We start from the raw sequence: 7,348 nt of genomic DNA, 5'->3' as shown, positions 1-7,348 counted from the left end.
TGGAAAGGCTGAGGCAGCAGTTAAAATTGCCAAAGGACTATATTGAGCAAACCTAGCACTGATAAATACAAGGTACTCCTTGAACGGAGAATCACACTAACTGAATGCATGGGAAGTTGTCCTGCTGCACGCAAACTACTCTTCCAATCGCAAAATTTCTACTGAAATAAGAAGTAATAACAAGAGCAACAGAAGGTAAAGATCAAGATGAAATGACAAAAAGCCAAATTTCAGTTTGACGAGACTGCCAAACCATTACCAGAGCTGAGCATTGGAGAGCCAGTCAGGGTGCAAACCTTCAACCCTCTCAAAAGGAGTCAGCCCTATAGAAACTTGGCACATGCATAGAGAAACTGTCACCTCGATCATACGCAGTGGAAGTGAATGCCCAGATTTACCGGCACAACCGTAGACATATCAGCACAACGAGCTATGCTGTTCTTTCACAGCAATTGGCCAGCCAGGGAGAAGGGATCTCACCACCTGTACTGAGTACAGAATGACCATCAATCACAGAGGTCCACTGGTCCTCAACAACCACAATGGAACAACAGTGACCAAGGTAACTAGGGCCACAGGAACGACACTCTCCCACAAGCAACATCACCAGAACAAACAGCCAATGTCAATGCACATGCGTTCCTTTAAGAGATTTGCATGGTTCAAAGACTGTGAGCAATGTATTTGCAGAGACTAATATGTAGAACAAACAGCAATAATGCATGAGAACAGTGCGTGTATCGTGGGTAACAGCATCGTGCAAGCAAATATGTCTTTTGTTCGCTAGGGAAAAGTGGATGCTTATATGTTTATTTCAGTACGAACGAGGCTTGTTTGGATTTTGAAATGTAACCAGTTTGATTGACACCTCAGACTTTACATAGTGATATGATCATGCCATGAGGTTGCCTCTGGAGGCAGACATCTTAAGATCTTTTAAATACTTGCAGAATACTGACAGAACAGAAGCGCCAAAGTTGTCCTTATACTTGCAAGAGAAAGCATGTTCTATTTGGGCCAACTTCTAATAAGTGCCTAACTTTGGGATAGGCTGCTCTACCTGGGGAAGGGACTAGGTGAATGTAGATTCGATGTGAGATCATATATTCTGCTTCATATATTCTCACAGGATAATGAGAATTCAAGCTTCCAGGGATAAATGTACAAAGGTAAAAAAAATGTGTTTAGTGTCTTTCTCAGGATGTCCCAAAGTGTTTTGCAGCCAACACATACTTTTGAAGTGTTTTAATATCAGAAAAAGTGCCAGCTGATTTGCATACAGCAAGCTCCCACAAGCCATAATGAGATAAATGCCCAGATTATCTGCTTTGATCGTATCACTTTAACAAAATACGTTGGCCAGGACCCAGGACAACTCATCTTCCCTCCCTCAAATAGCGTCAAAGGATCTTTCATAGCTGTCTGATTGGACTGAAAAGGCTTTGGGCTAACATTTCATCTGGGACAAGGCACCTCAATAATGCAGCAGCCCCTCGATCCTGTATTGAAGCACAGCCTGTATTATGTGATAAAGGCTCTAGAGTGGGGTTTGATCCTGCAGAGGCAAGCAGTGACCATGAGCTAGTGCTGACAGCTGAAGGCAGCTGGTGAAGCAAAATTAGAGGATGCGGTTCAGATTTAATCACCAAACTGCACAGTCCTCCCACTGCTGGCCTAAGACAGGATTTCAACCCCAGATAAAACTGAATTGAATGGGGTGGCACGGTGACAGCGTGGTTAGCACTGCTGCCTCACAGCACTAATGACCCCAGTTTGTTTCTGACCTCTGGTGGCCGTGTAGAATTTGCTCGTTCTCCATGTGTCTGCGTGGGTTTCCTCCGGGTGCTCCAGTTTCCTCCCACAGTCCAAAAATGTGCAGGTTAGGTGGATTAGCCATGCTAAAATTGCCCCTTAGTATCTAAAGATGGGGTTACGGAGCCAGGCCTAGGTAGACTGCTCTTTCAGAAGGTTGGTACGGACTTGATGGGCCGAATTGTCTCCTTCTGCACTGTAGGAATTCTCTATGGGATCTTCCACAAAAGTTTGATAAGAATTATATATCATACCTTAGCCTGAAGGGGATTGAATTGGATTTGTTTATTGTCACGTGTACTGAGGTACAGTGAAAAGTATGTTCCTGCGAGCAGCTCAAACAGATAATTAAGTACATGAAAATAAAATAAAATAAAAAAATACATAATAGGGCAACACAAGGTACACAAAGACACCAACATCAGGTGAAGTATACAGGAATGTAGGATTAATCAGGTCAGTCCATAAGAGGGTCGTTTAGGAGTCTGGTAACAAAGGGTTCACTTTCAGGAAGGCCGATCTGACTTCGGAAGCTGTGACAGGGGTGTTATGGGCTTCTGTGGTACTCAACAGCGTTAGTTTCCTGCTCGAACGAGCATAGAATGCATTGAGTTTATCGGGGAGGGGTGCGCTGCTGCTGGAGATACTACTTGGCTTTGCTTTGTAGCCTGTTACATTGTTTGGGACTTGCCACAACCGCCGAGAGTCTGTGACGCTAGCCTGTGACTCTAGCTTGGTCTGATATTCTCGCTTGGCATCCCAGATGGCTTTGCGGAGGTCATACCTGGATTTCTTGTATAGGTCATGGTCGCCTGACTTGAACGCCTCAGACCTGTCCTTCAGTAGAGAGTCAATCTCACGATTGAGCCATGGTTTCCGGTTGAGTAACGTACGTACTGCTTTCTTTGGATCATATACTTATTGACTGATAGGAATTGGATAGCTACTGAATAGAGTTTTAAAATTGCACATAACATTATTCAAATTCACTGCTATTTGCACAACAATTAGAAAATTTGCTGAATTGGACAGAAATAGCATCGATAGAGATCTTGCTTTTCTACATAGTGCGTCTATTGCCTTATTATTCAAGGTCTTCAACTATTTTAACTGAATCACATAAACTAAATTAAACAAACAAAGATCAAAGAACAGCACAGCACAGTAACAGCTCCTTCGGCCTTCCACGCCTGTACCATCCTTGGCCAAAACCCTCAGCACTTCCAAGTGCCATATCCCTCTATACCCATCCTATCCATGTATTTGTCGAGATGCCCTTTGAACGGTGTTAATGTATCTGCTTCCACAACCTCCCCTGGCAACGCGTTCCATGCACTCACCACCCTCTGTGTAAAAAACCTGCCTCGCACATTTCCTCTAAATGTTGCCCCACGGACCTTCAACCTATGCCCCCTAGTCACTGACCCCTCCACCTTGGGAAATATACCTGCCCATCCACTCAATCCATGCCCCTCATAATCTATCAGGTCGCCTCTCAAACTCCGTCGTTCTTTTTTTTTAAAAAAATGTATTTATTACAAACATGTATCAAAACAGGTTACAGTGAACCCCGGGAAACATACTTCCCAACAATCAACTATACAGTCTGTACAGATTTTCCCCTTTCTCATCCCCCCTCCCCCGCGATGAATAGCTCCTCAAACATGGTCACAAACATCCCCCACCTTTCCTCAAACCTCCTTGAAGAGCCCCTTAACTCATACTTCTCTAATCGCAGGAAGTCGTACAGGTCACCCAACCATGCTGCTACCCCTGGTGGCGATGCTGACTGCCCCTCCAGCAAAATTTTTTTTTTTTTTTTAAATATTTTATTGAAAATTTTTGGCCAACCATCACAGTACATTGTGTATCCTTTACACAGTAATATAACAATATAAATAACAATGGCCAGTTTTATAAACAAGAAATAAATAATATATAAACAAAAACAAAACTAAATGGCAACTGCCTTGTCCCAGATAAATATTCTCCAAAAATATGTTTTAACAGTCCAATATACAATTATCTATAACAACAACCTATACATATTATACTTATATATTAACATCCCTGAGAATCCCTCTGGTTCCTCCCCCCCCCCTCCCCCCCCCCCCCCCCACCCCCCTCCCCCCCCCCCCGGGCTGCTGCTGCTGTCTTCTTCTTTTCCATTCCCTCTATCTTTCTGTGAGGTATTCGACGAACGGTTGCCACCGCCTGGTGAACCCTTGAGCCGATCCTCTTAGGACAAACTTAATCCGTTCCAGCTTTATAAACCCTGCCATGTCATTTATCCAGGTCTCCACACCCGGGGGCTTGGCTTCCTTCCACATCAACAGTATCCTGCGCCGGGCTACTAGGGACGCAAAGGCCAAAACATCAGCCTCTCTCGCCTCCTGCACTCCCGGCTCTTCTGCAACCCCAAATATAGCCAACCCCCAGCTTGGTTCGACCTGGACCCCCACTACCTTCGAAAGCACCTTTGTCACCCCCACCCAAAACCCCTGTAGTGCCGGACATGACCAGAACATGTGGGTGTGATTCGCTGGACTTTTCGAGCATCTCGCACACCTATCCTCTACTCCAAAAAATTTGCTAAGCCGTATTCCAGTCATATGCGCCCTGTGTAACACCTTAAATTGTATCAGGCTTAGCCTGGCACACGAGGACGATGAGTTTACCCTACTTAGGGCATCAGCCCACAGCCCCTCCTCAATCTCCTCCCCCAGCTCTTCTTCCCATTTCCCTTTCAGCTCGTCTACCATAATCTCCCCCTCGTCTCTCATCTCCCTATATATGTCTGACACCTTACCGTCCCCCACCCATGTCTTTGAGATCACTCTGTCCTGCACCTCCTGCGTCGGGAGCTGCGGGAATTCCCTCACCTGTTGCCTCGTAAAAGCCCTCAGTTGCATATACCGGAATGCATTCCCTTGGGGCAACCCATATTTTTCGGTCAGCGCTCCCAGACTTGCAAACATCCCATCTACAAAACAGATCTCTCAATTGTGTTACTCCTGCTCTTTGCCATGTTCCAAATCCCCCATCCATTCTCCCCGGAGCAAACCTATGATTATTTCTTATCGGGGACCACACCGAGGCTCCCGTCTTTCCCCTATGCCGTCTCCATTGCCCCCAAATTTTCAGAGTAGCCACCACCACCGGGCTTGTGGTGTATTTCTTCGGTGAGAACGGCAACGGCGCCGTCACCATGGCTTGTAGGCAAGTCCCCCTACAGGACGCCTTCTCCAATCTCTTCCACGCCGCTCCCTCCTCTTCTCCCATCCACTTACATACCATTGAGATGTTGGCGGCCCAGTAGTACTCACTCAGGCTCGGTAGCGCCAGCCCCCCCCTATCCCTACTACGCTGCAAAAATCCCTTCCTCACTCTCGGGGTCTTCCCGGCCCACACAAACCTCATGATACTCTTCTCAATCCTTTTGAAAAAAGCCTTCGTGAACACCACCGGGAGGCACTGAAACACAAAGAGGAATCTCGGGAGGACCACCATTTTAACCGCTTGTACCCTCCCTGCCAGTGACAGGGATACCATGTCCCATCTCTTGAAGTCCTCCTCCATCTGTTCCACCAACCGCGTTATGTTTAACCTATGCAATGTACCCCAATTCTTGGCTATCTGGATCCCCAAGTAGCGAAAGTCCCTTGTTACCTTCCTCAGCGGTAAGTCCTCTATTTCTCTGCTCTGCTCCCCTGGATGCACCACAAACAGCTCACTTTTCCCCATGTTCAGCTTATATCCTGAAAATTCTCCAAACTCCCCAAGTATCCGCATTATCTCTGGCATCCCCTCCGCCGGGTCCGCCACATACACCAATAAATCGTCCGCGTAAAGAGATACCCGGTGTTCCTCTCCTCCCCTGAGTACTCCCCTCCACTTCCTGGAACCCCTCAATGCTATTGCCAGGGGCTCAATCGCCAGTGCAAACAATAATGGGGACAGAGGACATCCCTGCCTCGTCCCTCTATGGAGCCGAAAATACGCAGACCCCCGTCCATTCGTGACCACGCTCGCCATCGGGGCCCTATACAGCAGCTGTACCCATCTAAAGTACTCATCTCCAAAGCCAAATCTCCTCAACCCCTCCCACAAATAATCCCACTCCACTCTATCAAATGCTTTCTCGGCATCCATCGCCACCACTATCTCCGCTTCCCCCTCTGGTGGGGGCATCATCATTACCCCTAGCAGCCTCCGTATATTCGTATTCAGCTGTCTCCCCTTCACAAACCCAGTTTGGTCCTCATGGACTACCCCCGGGACACAATCCTCTATCCTCATTGCCATTAACTTGGCCAGAATCTTAGCGTCTACATTTAGGAGGGAAATAGGTCTATAGGACCCGCATTGCAGCGGGTCTTTTTCCTTCTTTAGGAGAAGCGATATCGTTGCCTCCGACATAGTCGGGGGCAGCTGTCCCCTTTCCTTCGCCTCATTAAAGGTTCTCATCAGTATCGGGGCAAGCAAGTCCACATATTTCCTATAAAATTCGACTGGAAATCCATCCGGTCCCGGAGCCTTCCCCGCCTGCATACTCCTAATTCCTTTCACTACTTCCTCTATCTCGATCTGTGCTCCCAGTCCCATCCTCTCCTGCTCCTCCACCTTCGGAATTCCAGCCGGTCCAGGAAGCACATCATTCTCTCCTTCCCATCCGGGGGCCGAGCTTCGTATAATCTTTTATAGAATGCCTTGAACACTCCATTCACTCTCTCCGCTCCCCGCTCTATCTCTCCTTCCTCATCCCTCACTCCCCCTATTTCCCTCGCTGCTCTCATTTTCCTCAATTGATGGGCCAGCAACCTGCTCGCCTTCTCCCCATACTCATACTGTATACCCTGTGCCTTCCTCCACTGTGCTTCTGCAGTACCCGTTGTCAGCAAGTCAAATTCTACGTGTAACCTTTGCCTTTCCCTGTACAGTCCCTCCTCCGGTGCCTCCGCATATTGCCTGTCCACCCTCCGAAGTTCTTGCAGCAACCGCTCCCGTTCCCTACTCTCCTGCTTTCCTTTATGTGCCCTTATTGATATCATCTCCCCTCTAACCACTGCCTTCAGCGCCTCCCAGACCACTCCCACCTGGACCTCCCCGTTATCATTGAGTTCCAAGTATTTTTCAATGCACCCCCTCACCCTTAGACACACCCCTTCATCTGCCATTAGTCCCATGTCCATTCTCCAGGGTGGACGCCCTTCTGTTTCCTCCCCTATCTCCAAGTCTACCCAATGTGGAGCGTAATCCAAAATGGCTAGAGCCGTGTACTCCGTCCCCCTCACCTTCGGGATCAACGCTCTTCCCAAAACAAAAAAGTCTATTCGCGAATAAACTTTGTGGACATAGGAGAAAAACGAAAACTCCTTACTCCTAGGTCTGCTAAATCTCCACGGGTCTACTCCTCCCATCTGCTCCATAAAATCTTTAAGCACCTTGGCTGCAGCCGGCCTCCTTCCAGCCCTGGATCTCGACCTCTCCAGCCCTGGCTCCAGCACCGTATTAAAATCTCCCCCCATTACCAACT

This window comes from Scyliorhinus torazame, chromosome 12 (genome assembly GCF_047496885.1).
Source record: "Scyliorhinus torazame isolate Kashiwa2021f chromosome 12, sScyTor2.1, whole genome shotgun sequence".
Classification (NCBI taxonomy): Eukaryota; Metazoa; Chordata; class Chondrichthyes; order Carcharhiniformes; family Scyliorhinidae; genus Scyliorhinus; species Scyliorhinus torazame.
This window is presented reverse-complemented; position numbering follows the sequence as displayed.